The sequence below is a fragment of the Ammospiza caudacuta genome, chromosome Z (genome assembly GCF_027887145.1).
Source record: "Ammospiza caudacuta isolate bAmmCau1 chromosome Z, bAmmCau1.pri, whole genome shotgun sequence".
Lineage (NCBI taxonomy): Eukaryota > Metazoa > Chordata > Aves > Passeriformes > Passerellidae > Ammospiza > Ammospiza caudacuta.
Window position 1 is genome coordinate 87,985,579 of NC_080632.1, and position 19,061 is coordinate 88,004,639.

Consider the following 19,061-nt stretch of genomic DNA (forward strand, 5'->3'; position numbering starts at 1 on the left):
GCACTTCAGTGAATATTAAATGCTTTCAAAGCCTGGCCTATCTGCTCTGCTGACTATTAACTGTGTCCAGTGAGTTCTTCTGTGGGGTTTGAATTAACGGCACATTAGCTACTGTGAAGCAAATGAAGTTTAATTTTGTTTATAAAAAACGTTGCAGTTGCATTTATCAACATGACATTTCCTTGTAGCAGAGCTCAGTTTGCCCCATTATCCTACCCTGACCTCATTGCTTGGTTAGTCCAGCTCACACGGGTGCTCATCCTGTGCTCAGCCCTGCAAAGTCTGGACACCTACCTGGGTATGGCTTGGAGGATAAGACCTGGGAAACTCTAAATATTGTCACCTTAGCTACATTCAACCACCCTGATAATTTGTTTACAGAGTAGAGGGGCACAAAGTGTATTTATGATTAATGGGGAATGCACAGGCATGGACTGAGCAGGGACGATTTAACACCAAATCTTTGATCTTTTAATGTCTCCATCCTTCCTCCTTTCAATCACAGCTCACGTCAGAAACTACCTGAGATGCATCAGAGAAACACAGATGGCAGAAGACTTCTGCAACCTGCTTGGCACACGGAATTTAGGACTAATTACTTAGACTTTATTGGGTGGGTGCAGTGCTCCTAGTCCTCGAAGATCAATCACATACTTGGGCCAGGAGCTCTGCAGGGCCCTGTGCTCCCAGGGCCTTTCAGTTTGGAATATCTCCAAGGATGGAGACCCCTCAGCCTCTCTGGGTACCTGTTGCAGTAGTTACCCGACTCCAGATGTTTCCCTTCAGTAATTGGCAGGGAAATATTATATATTCAGTGCAAGCATCAACTGTAATAGGATAACTCGAATTTATAATATTTTATTGATAACATCTATAACTTTATATTGTATTACATATTTATTAAAATATCTGATATGTTCAGTGCATATTACATGGGATATGTGTAATAGGTAGATAGATATTATACATCTATTATGACTGCAATCACAAGGCACACACAGAGCTGTGCTGTTTGTATTTAGAATCTTTCCCACCTGTACTGTAAAAGCATCTTGGGTTTTTTTAATTTTTTAAATTAATTTAAAAAAAAAATTAATTTCTCCACCCAGCAAGAGCAGGAGCAAACCTTTGTATTTATTTGTTCCATGGTGGAGCAAGATCAGGGGAGTTTTGAAGTAATTTCTCAATGCATGGCTTTCACCATAAGCTGTGTCTCACTGCCCTCTCATGGCTGGATTATCCATGGATATCCCACTCCCATCTTCCTGAGGATCTTGCACCAATGTTCTGGCTAGCATCAATCATCTCTCTGAATTCCTGCCCCTCTCGGCACAGCCAAACACCACAACTCCATCATCCCAAAGGAACTCCGGCGTTTGCCTCTTCACCCCCGCCCTTTTCCAGCAGACACGGGTAGGAGCGGGCTGTCAGAAATGTCATTCTCTAGGCAGTTCGTCCCAGCCGATGGCAATGGAGTACCCGGCGACAGGAACACAACCGCACCTCCCACCTGGCTGAGCCCGCAGCCCGTGCAGCCCGCACCGAGCGCTGCGGGGAGCTGGAATTCTCCCTGGGGGGAGCCCTGCCCTGCTCTGCCCTGCGCTGCCCGCAGCCCCGGCCCCGCGGCTCTCGCCTCCCGGCAAAGAGCGGCCGCCTCCTCCTGCGGGCGGCTCCGCGGCTGTGCCAAGGGCAGGTGACGGTGCCAGTGGGGCGCACCAATGCCGAGGAACCTCCGGTTGTTTGCAGGCAACAATCAGCCGAGCAGGGATGCTTTTCCACTAGAAGGGGACAACCAGGGACAAAACTGAAGAGGCTGGGGCGGCACAGCCCCCAAACGTGCCCGGTCTCCAGCTTCTGTGGCCAGACAGGACCCAAATCCACAGGCAGAACAGCCTGGAGGGGGCGGCAGCCGCTCATCTCCAGCCACGACCAGGCCTCCAGTGCCAGGCTCTGTCAGCCCCGTCTCCTCTCCGTCCTGAACTACCGGTGCCTGAGCCATGCTGGCAGATTAAATACCCACGAACAATATTGCCAATATCAGATTTCTCTGCCAGTTAGGTGTATCACTTTCTCCTACCCTCCCAACAGAGACCTCCTCATTCCACATCCCAGTTCAGGGAACACCACCTTAGCCCTGGGCTGGGAAAGGAAACACAACAAACATTCAAAAAATCATCCCTGCCTTGAGGCTTTCAGGGCCTGGGAGAAAACGCTTCCCACCACCCTCTTGGCCTTTTCGCAGTCCAAGTGGCTGAGGAAATGCACATTCAACCCCCGAGCAGACAGGCTGGAATGTTGTCTGCGCACCAAACACCTCAGCCCCAAGCACCAGCTCTGGATTGCACTTCACAGCCTCAGTCAATGCCACGTGGGAAAGCCAGGTGAATTTCCTTCACTGAGACTCAAAAAACAACAGCAAGGGCTCTCCCAGCTGACCTGGCCCTCCTGGACAGCTGCGTCACTGAACAAGATAATCCACCATATCTCATTCTGCTGTAGGAACATAGTAGGAGCCCTTGTTAAAGCATATGTATTGGATAAGTGGCCTTGCCCCAGTTCTAGTTATTCTAAACGAGCTACAGCTGCAAAGGCCTTAGTTGGGCAGCAGCTGTGGCTCGTGAAGGTTAGTAGGATAAAAGGGAGTGGGTTGAGAGCCCTGGAGCAGCCCTGATGAAGCCACAAGGAGCAGCACGGCAGAGAAGAGCTGCATGTGAGAAAGCAACCCAGAAGGTATGGACTTCAGAAATAATATAACAACAGTATGGTTACAACATAGGAAAATACTGCAAGCCTGGGGTCTGTGGTTTAAAAGCTATTTTTAGACCAGCAAAAAGGTCTCTGGCTGGGACAATTCCCTAAATTTACTGGTGGATCCCAAAATCCGTTTCCAGGTGCATAAAAACCTAATGGAAAAGCTGAACACACAGGAGTTCAAGGTACTTTGGGCACGGGTTCCCTGAACTGCAGCAAAATGGTCCCACGTCTGCACTTAAGCTGCACCCCCTGCACTTTGTGTTCTCCGGAGCAGTGACGCTGCCCGAGAAGGCCAGGGAGAAGAGAGCGGGCCAGGGAGCCATTCTGGGAGTGAGCAGTGGTGCTGTCAGAGCCTGCAGCCTCATCCCCCTGCGTGTCACTCACCGCGTGGTTCCTGAGGTGGCACCTGGGGACGGGGCTGGGGCAGCAGCTGGACCACCGCTGTCCAAGGGCATTCCCAGGCTCTGGGACTCCTGTCCCAGCTGCACAGGGTGGCAAGGGAAGCTGTTACACGCGGATTGTATTGTCATGAGCCGGAGTACTCCAGGTCACACTTGAGAGAGTGCAGAGAGCAGGAAAAAGACACAGCACTGATCCTGCTCCGTGCTTTCCCAGAGGGGCATGAACACCATTTCGTCCCGGCCCTGAGAGCTCCAAGGAAAAGAACTACTGAGATGGCACAGAGGATGCCACTTTCCTGATGCTCCTGCCGCAGAACCACAGCTCAGCAAGTTTCTGTGGGAATCAGAATGATCTCACTAGGTCAGAAGCTGCATGTCCCTAAAGTAATCCCTTGGGAACTTGAAGCTTCCCACTGGCATTTTTTGCTCCAATGTACACTTTCAGTGCAGTGAGTGTTTAAATCGGAATGAAGTGGCTTGGTGACAGCACAGCACTATATCAGGGACACTGGGAGACTCACCAGACAACATTCACCATGGACTCCCCATTCCCATTGCTCCAGCTGCAGCATCCTCATTTCTCACAGTTCTGTTTCAAGGACTCCTCTCAGGAAAAGGATCTCACTAGTCCCAGCAGCAAATACCCGAGGCAATTTTTACTCCCTCTGAACAGCAGGAATGACAAAGAACAGCTGCAGTCATAGGAAAAGCAGGGGATTGTGATGCTCAAACACCTTCCCTGGTGAAGGCTTCAGTTCCTATGAGCCTGAGCAGCTCAGCCTCGGTCCCCCCCAGCTGCTCCAAATGGTTCCCTGGGGTTTAGCTCCAGCTCTTGGCGCCTGTCCATCCCCACTGCTCTGACAGGGCGGCACCTGAGCAGGTACAACCAAGGGCACACCAGCTCCTGCAGCACAGCTTCTCGAGCTTCAGGGCCTCTGATTTTTGGTAGAGATTCACTGGAATATATTTATAAATTCATTTTGAAATATGCCCTCTTGATCTACTGTACTACATACAGGAATATAAGAAACTGAAGACACATCCGAAAGTTTTGAAAGTAATGCTGTAAGGTTTTTATCGAGGAATGGATCAAGCTGTGCCCTGAAACCATGAGAGCAGCTGCAGGGGCTGAAGGCAATAGAAAGGGCTCTGTGTCACTAAGAAGTTAGTTTTTAAAAAAGAGCAAAAAATATGTTTTTTTTCCTTCACTATGATATTCATTGGTGGTATATGGTGTGTTGTTTTATTTCTTGGTATTATTAACTCTGTGTAAATTGTTTTTTGAGTGAAGCTGTCTTTCTGGATGGGTTGGTTTGTATTTGAGGCAGGATTAATTTCAATAGGATTCTTTCATAGATTTCTGATGGGTATTACTGGGATTTTGGTTTTGTCTGTTGTATGTATAAACATAGAGCTTTGGTAGGGCCAGCTGGGCTGCTGGAGTTTTGGGTGTGAATTTATTAGATGGCTTTTGTTAGATGCAGTTTTTAATTTTTGAAATGTTTTTCAATGTAGTGGTCTTAAGGTGGTTTTTAAGAATTCATTGTATTGTTTTCTGTTGTTTGTAGTTGGTGTATGATAAGGGATGCGGTGTGACTTCTTGAACGCTCTGGTTTTGGTGTTCCTAAGTTCCGATTTCTTTGTGGTTCAACAGTTTTTTTTAGTTTTACTTTTGGGGACAGGGGCATTTATATGGTGGGTTTTTATAGGCAATACGTTTTTTAATGTGGGTAGTGATATTTTTTAGTATTTTAATAGTTTAGATTTTTTATTTTTATGCTTTGAATTAGTTTTCTTTTAATTTTAAAATAACTTTTATAGATTACAGGTTATTTGTGCATGAGCATAAAGGTAGAGCTTTGGGGACTTTTTTTAGTAATGTTCAGGGTCAGTTGTACAGTTTTGAGTCTCGTGAGTTGGTTTGATTTAATTTTTAATGGGTGTTTGTTTTTATTAGCAGTTGTGTCATTTTCAAGGTGTATTTGAGTTTTTTTGGGGTTTTTGAGATACTGGTTTAGGAGGAAGTTTATGATGAGCATGTGCAGAGGTTTTGGGCTACTTTATAGTGGGATTTAAAGTTGATTTACAGTTAGGTTTATTTGAGTTTTTATTGGGGTTCAGTGACGTTGTGGGATGTGTGTTCCGTTAGTGATAGAAATAGGTTTTGTTCTGATGTGCTGCGACGGGACGGGCGTGTGCTGCGTGCCGGCGCTGACAAAGGTACGGTATCGTTGTGGCTCCGGTGTGTCGGGTTAGTGAACTTGTATGGTTTAATATAGAGATGAAAATAGCAATAAATATGAATTTAAAAATAAATCTAAAATTAGAGTGGTAAACATAAATATAGATAACAGATACATACATAACACTATAATACATGGTATATAATTGGAACATATTATCATATCGGTAAATGATAGTCTATTTTTTATATATATATATATATACAAAGATATATAAATATAGATTGTAAAAATAAAAATATTTAAATAGAATAAAAGTAAATTGGGGGTTTTATTAGGTTATAGGCTGGGGTTTTTAAATAAATGATAGAAATAAAATATAAATTCAGATATACAAATATATATAGAAATACAAATATCTATACATATTTAATTTAAATAAATAGAAGTAAAAAAATATATATAATACTGAAAATATATATCTATGATTCTATTAGAAGGTATTCTCTCTAATATATATAATATCTATGAATAAAATAAATAAAAATATCCATATAAATATCATTCTAATTTTGAAAAATAAATTTACTTCCTAAATTTTAAACCTGGTTCAAATAAAGGGGTGTCATTGGTTTTTATTTGGTTAGAGGCAGGAGTTTTATTTTAAATAATATAAGTAATATAGAAATGTGGATCTTAAGATAGAAATATATAATAAATATATAAAGAGAAATTGCTAAAGCATGAATATAAATGTATATATAAATATATGTAAGTAATATGAAGAGTTGTAGTACAGAATATAAATAACATTATACGGGAATATAAATATAAAAATATGTAAGTATAGTTTAAAAGAAAGGGAATGTTTTGGCTTTTATTGAAGTGGAGGCAGGGGTTTGATTTTGAATATTATAAGTGTTAGAGAAGTAAAAATCTTGACGCAGAAATATTTAATCAATGTATAAAAATATATAAATAACTACTCGCATCAGATGTAGTATAGAATGTAAATTTATTTATAACTTGACATTGGTAAAGATAAATGTATAAGTAAGCAATAGACATTAATATACATTATTATAAATAGAAATACGAATATAAAAATCAGACATAAGGATAAAACCTATTTAAATATTTTTTAAAAGAAAGGGTTGGGGTCTTTTTTATTATTGGTTTAGAGGCAGGGTTTTCATTTTAAATAATATGAATGTAGATATTATTGTTACATATTTCTTAATATTGAGATATTAAATCGATATAGAAATATATATATATATAAACACAAAATATAAGTAAATATAAATAATAGGAAGAGATGTAATGGAGAATACAAATAAGAGTATACATTAGTATACATTTTAAATGTAAAAGTGAATATCAACCTGGAAAATTGAATTTTAAAAAATATTTAAATACAGTTGAGAAGACTGAGGTTCTTTTTGGCTTTAATGTGGGTAGAGGCAGGGGTTTTATTTTAAATAATGTAAGTGTTACAGATGTAAAAATCCTAACACAGAAAGATATAATAAATATATAAAGATATGAGTAAAAGTATATAAAAATATAAGTAATAGGAACACATGTAACATAGAATATAAATTTATAAATAAATCGCTAAATATGAATGCAAAATCAATCATACATCAGTAAACATTTTAAATATAAATTTGATTTTTTTTTTTTTTAAATTTAAATACAGTTGAAATGAAAGGGGTTTTTTTTTTGCCATGTATGGGGTAGAGGCAGGGGTTTTATTTTGAGTACTGTGAGTGTTACAGAAGTAAAAATCCTAACAGAAATATATACTTACTATGTAAAAATATGTATAAAAATATAAAAATAAATTTAAGTTTTAGGGATATATGCAATATGGAATAGAAATGTATTCATAAAAACAAATGTATAAATGGACAGTGTACATCAATATACATTATTAAATAGAAATGTGAATATTAATATGAAAAAAAATTTTTTTAAAGATTTAATTTTTTTTTTTTTTTAAGAAATTGTTGGGGTTTTGTTTTGTTTTATCCTATTAGATTAGAGGCAGAAGTTTTTTTTTTCCTCTTCCCGGTTGTTTTGGGGCATTTATTTCAGAGCAGTGTTTGTCGGGGGTCGCCCCTGTTGTTTTTTGCCGCCTTCGCTGTCCGCAGCCCCGAGGCGCGCTGCGGCCCCGGCTGGGGCGGGCGGCAGTGCTGCCGCCTTGTGGGCAGAGCGCGGTACTGCAGCCCTGCGCCGAGAGGCCGCCACCTTGGGAGTGGCGAGTCGCGGGTGTCGCGGACTTTCAATTGACCTTCTCAACAGGGCGGCGAAAAGGGCGGGGAAGCGGAGGACCGGGGTGGGTGTCAGTGGACTGCCTGCATGGAATACCGACCCCGGCGCGGCCCCGGTGGTATTTTCTGTGGCGTTTCAAGTGTACCCGACACATGCTGTGGTCTCAGCGGCGCCGCGGGCGGGCGTATTTCGGCGGGTTTGTGACAGGCATGTGGGTTAAACGCCTCGCTGTGCCGGGGTCCTGTCACGTCCGCCTTCCCGCCCTGAGGGAGCCGAGCCGGGGCGAATAGTTCCGAAGAGCCGAAGAGCCGAGTGTAGGCGAACGCAGCCGACTTGAGACGAAGAGCCGAGTGTAGCCGAACGCAGCCGACTTGAGACGAAGAGCCGATGATAGCCGAGTGTAGCCGACATTGGCCGCATTTAGACAAAGAGCCGAATATGACCGACTTTAGCCCAACCGGGCCGAGTTCAGCCGAAGAGCCGGAAAAGCCGAATTTAGACGAAAAGCCGAACCGAAACGATTTTAGACCTAAGCCGAACCAAGCCTAATTTAGCCGAGTTTAATTAAACAGAACCGAACGACGCCGCAGCGCTCTGCCTGCAGAGCAACGGTGCAGACGGCAGCGGGCGGTGTATAAAGTGAGTATCAAATATCAACTATATATGCGAAGGAATAAAAAGCTCTGTGTCATGTGCAGCAGTAGAAAATTTCAGGCTCCCAGGGAATAAATAGTTTTCTTTAAATCTTTTTAGTTTTGGGGTTTTTTTACTCCCAGGTAGCCTGAAAGTTACTACTGCTGCTTTTTTATTCTAGAGCTAGAAAGGCAAACCAAGATTAGAAATACAAGAAAAGGAAAGGGAAAGAAAAAAAAGGAAAAAAATGGAAAAAAGGAGAGGAGAGGAAAGGAAAGGAAAGGGAAAAGGAAAAGAGTGAAAAACAGAGTTAAAAAAAAGAAAAAGAGTTGGAGGGGAAAAGAGAGGGCATCCGGGAGGAGCGGTGCTGCCTCGGGTCCTTCCCCGCCCTGGGGCGAAGGAGCCGTTTGATGCCCGGGAGGGAGTGCAGCTCCCGGTGGCGGGGCACGGAGCCGTGGCTGTCAGCCCGAGACTACAACTCCCGGCAGGCCCTGCTGCCGGCGCGGCGTGTGACGCAGCGGCTATCGCGGCACATGAGTGGCTGGCGGGCCGAGACTCCAACTCCCGGCAGGCCCTGCTGCCGGCGCGGCCTGTGACGCAGCGGCCGACGCGGCCCGGCATTTTTCTCTAAATCGGCAGTAAATACAGCTGAGTAAAATTAGCTTGGTTTTCTTCCTTCTTTTGTAACTGAATAGTTTTTATTAAAAATCCTATTTGAATATGTAGAAAAAGTGGGGATGTCCTGTAATATATCCTAGCTTTTCTTGTTTCCAGGGTGCTCAGAAAACATGCGTCCCTTAGAGTCCCTCAGAAAGGTTCTCAGTGCGATCTTTACCAAGGTATGTATTTACTAATAAGTGATCCCTTTAGATATTTGCCTGTGTACCTTTTCTTGTAATTGAGAGCTTGCGTTCTGTGGGTTTTATGATAAAGCTGTAAAACATGTAAAAATGGTTTTGCAAGTCCTAATCGTTGAAGGCAGCAAGAAGTGGATTTAGAGCCTGTTGTTGACCAGACAAAGGGAAAAAGTGTGACTTTGATGCTGAACTTGTCATTTTTCATTGGACTTGTCTGGAATGATTTAAGAATAGAGAGAGCTAGAAAAAGAGAGAAATAGAATTGGTTCTTGAGCCCTCCTCAAATGCTCACCATGATGCAGCGTAGAGCCGAAGGGAAGGGTGATGGAACAGAGCTCTGTGCTTTAGAAGGAAATAAATTTAAACCTGACCTCCACACAGAGTCTCACTAACTTCTGTTGTTTTAAAATACCAAATACGTTTAGGAAGTGTTGGAAGTTAGTATTTTGGGAAAGAAATGGCAGTTCCACAGAACATTCAATGGAACAGAGGCTCTGGGAACAATTCGTGTTGTAACTGCTGTCACTGCAATCAGTTGGTGGCTCAGCCTTGCAATGTGCACTTGGCCTTCTATAAAGCACTGTTTTGTTTGCCTTTCAGTGCTGTGAGTCTTGATAAATTGGAGAAGAGCCCAAGAGAAAGTTTTCATCCCTTGATATAAAAGGTAGGAAGTGACTTGTTTTGGTTTGGTTCTTTTTCTTTATTATTTTCTGGAGGTAAAAGTAATTAAGTATAGGTACTACTGGTTTGTTTCTTCCAGTAGCAGGTGATAATAATAGTAGTAGTAATAGTAAAAATAATAATATAAATAATAATAATAGTAATGTAATACTACTTGAACTGTCTTTATCCATTGAACTGGCCATTTCAAATGAAAACTTCTAAACACAAATCCAACCATCATCCTTGTAGAATCTTTCACAGCAGTGGGCTATAGATCCTGGTTTTGTTGACAGGATTTATTGGTTCTGGAAGAACAAGAGGGAAGTAGAAGCCTAACTACTTCTAGCTCACAGAGCCATCCAGTGAACAGAGCTTTGTGTTTTGGTGGGCTTGTGATGACTTTGAAATCAATTGCTCATTACAGTTAAAAAAAATTGATGTTTTTTTGAACGTGACAGCAGAAATAACTTTAGGCACCAACTGAATAATAATAGATCACCAGTTTAAGTTAAAAATTCATGCTATACTATCAAAATTTAAAGGTAAATTATTATGTATTAGGTGGTGGTCTAAAGTGTATGTTCTCATGTGTAATGCAAAGATACATACGTACCTGAAAGTCCTTAGAGGAAACAAATTTTTATGTCTGCTGTTTGACTGTTTATCATACGATATTTGGTTTTCTTTCCCAGGGATGGGTGAATTTTAACTTTGGAGTCCTCTCTGCTAAGGATGCTCAGCTTACAGGTGATGAAATGTTCAGTAATGGTGAGTTTTTCGCCTTCTCTTTAATTGCTGTGCTGATATGAATAAGAAAAAAACAAAAGCAAGAGAAAAAAGAAGGATGGTTTATTATTTTTGATGCTGTTTTGTTTGTTTCCTCAGTATTTGCTGCAGCTCTGCGAACCCAAGCTTTGGGTTCCTTCTGTCCCACTGGGAGTTGCCCAATTTGGTTGCATCTGGTGAAATTCCCCCGAGACCTTACAGAACTAGCTTAAACTGCGTGAGAGCCATTTGCAGTTCTCTCCAGACACCTGGAGAATGGGCGACGTTTCTGAGGATCCGGCGAGCGCGCTTCTCTCCAAACTCAGTCTGTGAAATTCCTGGGGAAAACCCTTCTGTGTCCTGAAGGGCTCAAACTCTGGTGAGGATGCAGTTATCAGGTGCTCACCTGGATGGTTCCAGCTCCCAAAGGTAACACTTGTACTCTTGCCCTGTAGTTTACATCTATTGCATTTTTGTTATTTTGCAAGATTTTTTGTCTTTGCAAAATATTGTGCATTTCACTCTTTGGAACCTCTCAGATGGTTCTTTGGTGCAGCACCACCCCATGGGACACTTGGCTGCTGTCCTGAAGGGGTTGGTCGCTGGAATTGTAAATCCTGGAGAGTTTATATGTCTTCTGTCCCCAGGGAGGTATCATGCTTTGTTTACCTTTGTTCTGTTGGTTAGGCGCTGCTTCTCGTTGCAAGTATGAATTTCAAACTGCCCTGTTCTTACTTTAACTGTTTTCCTGGTTCTCTCTGCACGGCAGGGAAAGACTCTCGTCTCCTTGTCGTCGGGCTCGGTGCTGTCCAAGAAGATGCAGAGACTAAAAACATCATAAGAAGCAAAATACGACTGCAGGGAAAAGAAGCTGGAGAGAACAGGAGGTGATATTGTTACCCTTACCCTGTATTAGAAACATCCGCTGTGCTTTGATGCTGGCAGCTGCCAGGGGCTTGTTAGCTCTTTGTAGGCAGGTGTAGGTGTTCACTTGTAGGTTTTTTCTCTGGACAAGGCAATTCAAACTTTGCTAAGCTTGTATTTGCAGATTACTCTGTAGCACAGTCCAGCATGACATTTTTGAATGTTGTAAAAATACCATGTTACTTGGAAATTGCTAATGAAGAGAAGCTTTAGGGGAAAATAAGATTTCAGGGTTGGAAGATGTGAGAAGAATTTTGAGGGGATGTTAGACTGAAGTAAAGCACACTTGAAGCTGGACTGGCACGCTGGCAGGTCCCCTATTAAACAGTAGTGCTGAGGTTAGCCTGGGGGTTGCCCGTTGTTTATGTAGAAATCAGTGTTTGCTGGTCTTCAGAGGTAAGCTGCTTTGAAAAGCTGGAAGGTGCAGCGTGCTGACAAGCCCCGTGCTTTGGATTAAAAGTAGATTTCAGAAGGGTCCTAAGCTTTTGTCTTTTCCTAGAAGTCGATGTAATCCTATCGAGGGGTTTTTAATTCTGTGTTGCCATGTCATCCATCAGAGCCCTGTTGTACTGATCATCATACAATTACAAAACAAAACATCAGACCCTGTCCCGACCACTTAGAGCCCAGAACACGATTTCCTCAGGCTGCCATTTGCGTGCTATCGGTACTCACCACGGAAGCGAGCTGGGGATTGTTGCACCCGTTGGGAACAAACCGCTTCTCGTCACACAGAAATGGAATTGGGACGACGCCTCGGCCAGCCCCTCTCTGCCATCAGCTCCTGAATCTGCAGCAGAGCAGTTCCAGTCCATGCAGGCACGTGTAATCCAGCTCCTGATGATCTGAGCGCACGGAGCAGCGCTCAGCTGCTGTGGGGGGCTCAGGGAAGGCAGAGTGTGCATTGTCATCTTCCTGAACCTACAGACGCGAATCAAAGTGAGAAGCCACAGCGTGGAAATCAGTCGCATATATGCTAAATAAAACTTGCAGGTTTATTTAAGAATTGTTTCTGCTTGTTCTTTGTTGTGCTTCTGTGCTTAGAAAACCTCCCTTTACAATCAGTTCAGTCCATCAGTTGAACCTTTGTTTGCAGACCCTCAGTGAGCAGAATTTGTTGCAGACTCAGTGCACGCTGTGCAGGCCTCCCGGGAGTGTGAGGAGCTCATGTGTGCTACTTTTTGCTTTAGGACGCTCTAAGGTATTTATTCCTTTTGGGATACATGATGAGAATTCCCAAGAGAGGTAGTTATAAGGTATGACATCAGGAAAAAGCCTGTGTGGTTGGAATGTTGTTGCTGTCAAAAGTTAATTTTTCCTTCTTTCTTAGCCAGTAGTTAGCTTTTTGCTTAATTTTTGTGGTATCAGTATTTTATTGTCTAAAAAATTGCTTCAAAATAACTTCGGTGGTTGGTGTTGGCCACCAGTACCTTGTTCAGATTTGCCTATTTGCTTGTAGCTGAAATGTTCACATCTTGTTTATCATTCTATTTAAGAAACTGCTGCCCAGCCAACTAATAACTGAATATCCATCTGTCTAGGACACGGGGAGAGGATTTAGGTAATGTCTTTATTTCCAGAAAAAAGTTCCAGTGTAGTTTCTAAATAGAGGAGAAGGGGGTGAAGACTCGGGGCTCTGATGCCGTTGGGGCACCCCAAGGTCCCCAGGAGAGGGGGCCCCACTGCGGTGCAGGAGCAGGTGTGTTCTCATGTAATATTGAACAAATTATAAATATAAATATGAAAATTATAAACATGAAAATATTTTTAAAATACTTAAATAAAGTGGGTTTTCTTTATTGGTCAATATGAAGGGTTTTGATTGTAAAAATTATAAATACAAATAATATAAAGGTAGAAATCTAAGTTTAGAAATATATAATAAATACATACAGATAAATATAAAAATTAAAAATATAAGAAAAAATTAGTTGTAGCAGTAGATATTATACATAATTTAAATAATAATTTAAATATATTTTAAAATTTTATATATATATCATTATTAATGTAATACATCCAAAGAAACGATAAATTAAAATATGAATGTATAATTGTACAAAGTATAAATAAAAAACATTTCAATATCCTTTAAAAGAAGGGGTTTTTTTATTTATTTGGTTAGAGACGGGGTTTTTATTTGAAATAATGGAAGTATTATAGAAGTATAAAACTAAATATAGAAATATACAGTCAATATAGAAAGATATTTGTAAAAACACGAACGACGCCTCCTTCGGCCGAATGGAACGAGCTCAGCCGAACCAAGGCGAGACCGGCGGAACCTGACGGCCTCGAGCGAACCGAGGCCAGGCTTGCGAGGCTGCCTGAACGGAGCCGAGCTCAGCCGAACCGAGCCCGCTGCTCTCGTGCGCGCTAATTAGCGCGAGTGCGGTCACAGCCCAATGAGCTCCTGTGCCACGCCGCGCTCCCGATCGTGTCCGTGCGATGGCCGGGCCGCCCGCGGGACGCGGCAGCAGGAGAGCCCCGAGCCGGGCGAGTTTAACGTGAGGCGGCGCCGCTTGCCCGCCGTCAGGGAGCCGAGCCGAGGCGAGCTCAGCCGAACGCGGAGAGAGCGGCTCCGAGTTGGGCCGAAGCGAGCCGAGCCGCGCCGAGGGCAGAGAGCGGCTCCGAGTTCGGCCGAAGAGAGCCGAGGCGCGCCGGGCGCACTGATCGGCTCCGAGTTCGGCCGAAGCGAGCCGAGCCGCGCCGAGCGCAGAGAGCGGCTCCGAGTTCGGCCGAAGCGAGCCGAGCCGCGCCGAGCGCACTGATCGGCTCCGAGTTCGGCCGAAGCGAGCCGGGCCGCGCCGAGCGCAGAGAGCGGCTCCGAGTTCGGCCGAAGCGAGCCGAGGCGCGCCGAGCGCAGAGACCGGCTCCGAGTTCGGCCGAAGCGAGCCGAGCCGCGCCGAGCGCACAGAGCGGCTCCGAGTTCGGCCGAAGCGAGCCGAGCCGCGCCGAGCGCACTGATCGGCTCCGAGTTCGGCCGAAGCGAGCCGGGCCGCGCCGAGCGCAGAGAGCGGCTCCGAGTTCGGCCGAAGCGAGCCGGGCCGCGCCGAGCGCACTGATCGGCTCCGAGTTCGGCCGAAGCGAGCCGAGCCGCGCCGAGCGCACAGAGCGGCTCCGAGTTGGGCCGAAGCGAGCCGGGCCGCGCCGAGCGCAGAGAGCGGCTCCGAGTTCGGCCGAAGCGAGCCGGGCCGCGCCGAGCGCAGAGAGCGGCTCCGAGTTCGGCCGAAGAGAGCCGAGCCGCGCCGAGTTGGGCCGAAGCGAGCCGAGCCGCGCCGAGCGCAGAGAGCGGCTCCGAGTTCGGCCGAAGCGAGGCGATCCGTGCCGAAGGGTCGAGTCCAGCCGAATGCAGATGACAATGGCCGAGTTTAGCCGATTACAGCCGCATTTAGCCGAGCAGCTGTGAGCCTTGCACGCTTGAGGTGAGCGTGCATCGTTGCCGGCCTGGGATTGAGTGAAATGCACTAAGGAAACCAGCTCTGGGGAGGGAGGCAGGGAAATCCTCTCTTAACGTTAGCAATTCGTCCGTCAAACTCGTCACGGCAGGACAGAGTGAAGACTGAAAGCGTAAGAAGATGTGGAGGGAAACAGAGAATCTGGCAGGAGCATCGAACGCACAAGTGCACGAATTTTGCTTTTTGCTTGGATGTAAACTCAGAAGTTGTAAGGAATTTGGGAAGGAGAAGGGACATTTCAGGAGGAGAAGAAGTTGTTGCAGTCCTGGCAAAAGCTTTTGTTCTAGCTAATAAAAGAAGTTAGTTTAAATAAAAAAAAAAAAAAGTGGTTTCTTTTTTCTTCACTATTATATTCTTTGGTGGTATATGGTGTGTTGTTTTATTTCTTGGTGTTATTAGCTCTGTGTAAATTGTTTTTTGAGTCAAGCTAACTTTGCATGGGTTGTTTTGTATTTGAGGTAGGATCAATTTCAATCGGTTTCTTTCACAGACTTCTGATAGGTATTACTGGGATTTTGGTTTTGTTTACTGTATGCATAAACATAGAGATTTGGTAGGGCCAGCTGGGCTGCTGGAGTTTTGGGTGTGAATTTATTAGATGGCTTTTATTAAACACAGAATAATTATGTAAGGTAACAGCAAATTACCCAATTACCCAATTGATCTAGCTATGTAACCTTACCACAAAGTTTTATATCTTACCAGTTTTCTGTTCTTCTGCTCCAAGTAGTTGTTGCAAAAAAGAAAGCACTGTTACTTTTCTGAAGAGTTTTCTTCTATAACAAGCCCTTTACTGCCCTTGAATGTGAGTCAGAGGAGCCAAACAGCTGCAGCTGCTCTGAGGGCTTGGTGGGATTCGCCCCCTCCCTTTTCCTGGGTGCCATGGGAACGAGAGGCGGGCACAATCAGGGGTATATTAACCCCAGCCGTGGCTGAGGGGCTTCATTCCCTCTCTGGGATGTGCTGGGTTAAGAGCTCTCCTCATTTCAGTGAAGAGGCTTTTTCAGCCCATCTCAGCTTCTTTTCAGCAGGTGTTTCTGGGCATCTAAAGCACAGAGGCTCGGAAGATTCTGTGAAGAAAACAGCATGGAATACAGAGAGTATTTAGGTTTGTGATTTTGGGTTTTGTGTTTAGGAGTGGTAAGGTGCTTTTGTAATTTTTAGTTTTCCTTTGGTTGTTTTTTTGGTTGGATTTCTTTTGGTAGAATTTTTGGGGTTTTTTGGGGGGTTTTTGGTTGGTTTTCGTGGGTTTTTTGGATTTTTTGATGTTTTCTGTGGTTTTTTTTTGTTTCTGTGGGGAGTTAGGTGTTTAGGGTTTTATTGTTTTTGTGGGGTTTTGTTTGCTCATTTTTTTTTTCATTGTTTGTTTTTGGGATTTTTTTTTTTTTAATTGAGGAGTACAACTCCCTGAAATTCCAAGCTGTGTCAAGCACAATATTTCCCTCAGCAGATTTATCATATCAAAAGAGGGATCTGCCCAGTGTCCAAGATGATGTTTGAGATTGAGGCTTCAGGTGAGTTGAGGATGGTGACTGGGAGAGGGAGGGTGATCAGGTATCCAGTTAGGAGTTCTTGGGAGGGGGTTTGCAGGCAGCAGGGTGAGAAAGGGTGTTTATTTGTTTATTTGAGGGCCCCCCCCCAAGGCCGTTCAGAAGCCTAGCAGAGGCATTGCCATGTCTTAGAGCACACAAGGTCATCCACTGCACTCAGGGGAATGCCATTTAACTTTGCCTTTCTCTAAGCCAGGTGCCACTCCTAATGAAGGCCACCGCCTTGGAATCAGGATGAAGCTGGAGCCTGAGGGAGCCAGGCACACTCAGGAGAGGGCAAGTAGCTGACTTGCAGGGGTTTGGCCCACATAACTCTGGACTCACACTTTGGTTTTCGTTTTCTTTATTGCAGCTGACGGAGAGGCTCACAGGCCATCACGAGGCCCTCCGAGGCAGACTCATTTCAGGTGCAACGTGGATTCTCCTCACTGATCATCCAAAAGATAAGTCAGGGGCCTTGGCCTGGAGATGAGAGAATAGTGGGTTGGGAGTCCTTGGGGTAGATTTGAAAATTGGCAGCAGGAAAAGCAATCTTCTCCAAGGGCCTCTTAGGACAGCTAAAGGGAGAGGCTCTACTTTTGATGGCAGCTTTGAGGCGGGCAGTGCAGAACAGCTCCGGTCTGTGTCCTGTTGTCCAGTGTTCTGTGTTCCCTAGTGTGTCTTTGGGGTCCCTTTTGCCTTCTCCCCTCGAGACCCTCACCACAAGCATGATGTGTCGTGTTTCATGTCCCCCTGTTTGCCACGTTCTGTGTCACGGGTGTGTGCACACGTTTGTGCTGGAGCTATTCTGCCCTGCTGCATGGCCTGCTGCAATAGGACAAGCCTTGGGGAGGGGAAATTTGTAATGTGGGCTGTACTTGGGCTCTAGATGCTGTTCCTAGATTGACATCAGGTGTTTGCAGCTTGTGAGTTACCCTGGTGGTGTTTGGCATATGTTCTAACTTTCTTTCAGGTGCAGATGCATTCCACGTGTGGCAGAGGGTCAGGGTTAGGAGGTGCCGGGCCTTCTTAGGAGCGCGGTGAGTAGCAGAGTGGTGGGGTTTTGGCCGATGCGGTGCCAAGATCAGGCACTGATGTTTGGTTCTCTTTACTCTAGCTGTCTGAGAGACACCAGCCCGGTGCCAGCAGGACCTTCCCAGCTGACGAGGTGGCCTTTCTCTGCACCTGACAGGGACCAGCATCCCCAGATGTCTGAGAGATAAGTAGAGGGCTGTGACCCACAGAGGGGATGAAGGCCTGGTGCTGGTTTGGGAATTACTGGGAGGGGGTTTTGAGTCCAGTTTGGAGGGGGGGGTGTTCATTAAATGGCTCATTAGGCCCCATGGAAGCCAAGTCTCACATTTGATCACAGTGCTGAGGTGTGCAGCAGGGCAGAGCAGTCCCGGTGTGTCTGGTGTCGCTTGTCTGTTGTGCATTATGTGTTGTTTGTGTATCCCATGTCTTTTACCTTAGGGGGGGCCTGTCAGAAACCTTGGCATCATTGGTAGCATCTGTGATCTCTGCATTCCCTGGTCTGGCACCCAGGCCATAGATGCAATTCTGATACTTGTCTGAGCTCCCCAGTCAAAAGTTCTCTCTTTGGAAGCATCCAGTCAGATTTCTTGTCAGGTCTTCTTCCTAGCTGTACTGACAGCTATGCCCCACCTAGATCCATTATGGTGGATTAGGACTTGTATTAATATGAGTTTAGGTGCAGCATTCTGACAGTAGGATTCCTAGGCATCCATCTTTGCTGTCCTTGGAATTAATCCTTCAGTTATCATCTTCTTCCTCCAGGGTTCTCTGAGCCTCATCAGCTCACCATCGGTCTCAGCTCGGTCATCTCCTTTTGCATTCTCTCAGTCCTTGCAGCCATTTTCCTTGCCAAGAGATTTCTGTCTGTGTCTTGTGCCCATTGTTTGTCACGTCCTGTTCTGTGTCACGGGTGTCAGCACACATTTGGGACGGGGCTGCTCTGCCCTGCCGCACAGCCTGGTGCGATAGGAGAAGTCTTGGAGCCTTGGAATTTGTAATGTGGGGTGTAGATGGACTCTAGATGGGATTTGTAGATGGACACAGGATATCTGGAGCTCTTCAGTTATCCTGCAACAGTGTGACTGTTGTCCTAACTTTTTTTTTCAGATTGAGATGGATTAAATCTGTGCCAGAGGGCCCCATCCTGGGTGAGGGTATTCCCCCGAGCAGGTGAGGCCCCATTTGTCTCTGCAGCAGAAGTGTGTATGGTGACGGTGTTACAGCTCTGGTCTTTGTCTTTCTTTTAGAAAGTCAATCTGGATGTCAGCAGTCAAGGTGAGCAGCGGGGAGAAGTGGTTGTTATTGCTCATCTCTCAAGCACAACAATTTTTCAGCAGATTTATCGTGTCACAAGAGGGATCTGCTCAGTGTCAAGGATGATGTTTGAGATTGAGGCTTCAGGTGAGTTGAGGATTGTGACTGGGAGAGGGAGGGTGAGCAGGTATCCAGTTAGGAGTTCTTGGGAGGGGGTTTGCAGGCAGCAGGGTGAGAAAGGGTGTTTATTTGTTTATTTGAAGGCCCCCCCCCAAGGCTGTTCAGAAGCCTAGCAGAGGCATTGCCATGTCTTAGAGCACACAAGGTG

At 44.9% G+C, this 19,061-nt stretch overlaps 1 long non-coding RNA gene across 2 annotated transcripts; it reads left to right on the plus strand.

Annotated features, from left to right (window-relative positions):
- Positions 1–8,014: 8,014 nt before the first annotated feature.
- LOC131571532 (uncharacterized) lies at positions 8,015–10,796 on the plus strand. 2 transcript variants are annotated; one of them, XR_009275954.1, is made up of 5 exons: positions 8,015–8,254; positions 9,023–9,087; positions 9,706–9,769; positions 10,461–10,536; positions 10,654–10,796. It is a non-coding gene; the product is annotated as an uncharacterized LOC131571532 (long non-coding RNA). The 2 variants fall into 2 exon arrangements; XR_009275955.1 differs by lacking the exon at positions 8,015–8,254 and having other exon boundaries at positions 8,887–9,087.
- The last annotated feature ends 8,265 nt before the right edge of the window (positions 10,797–19,061 follow it).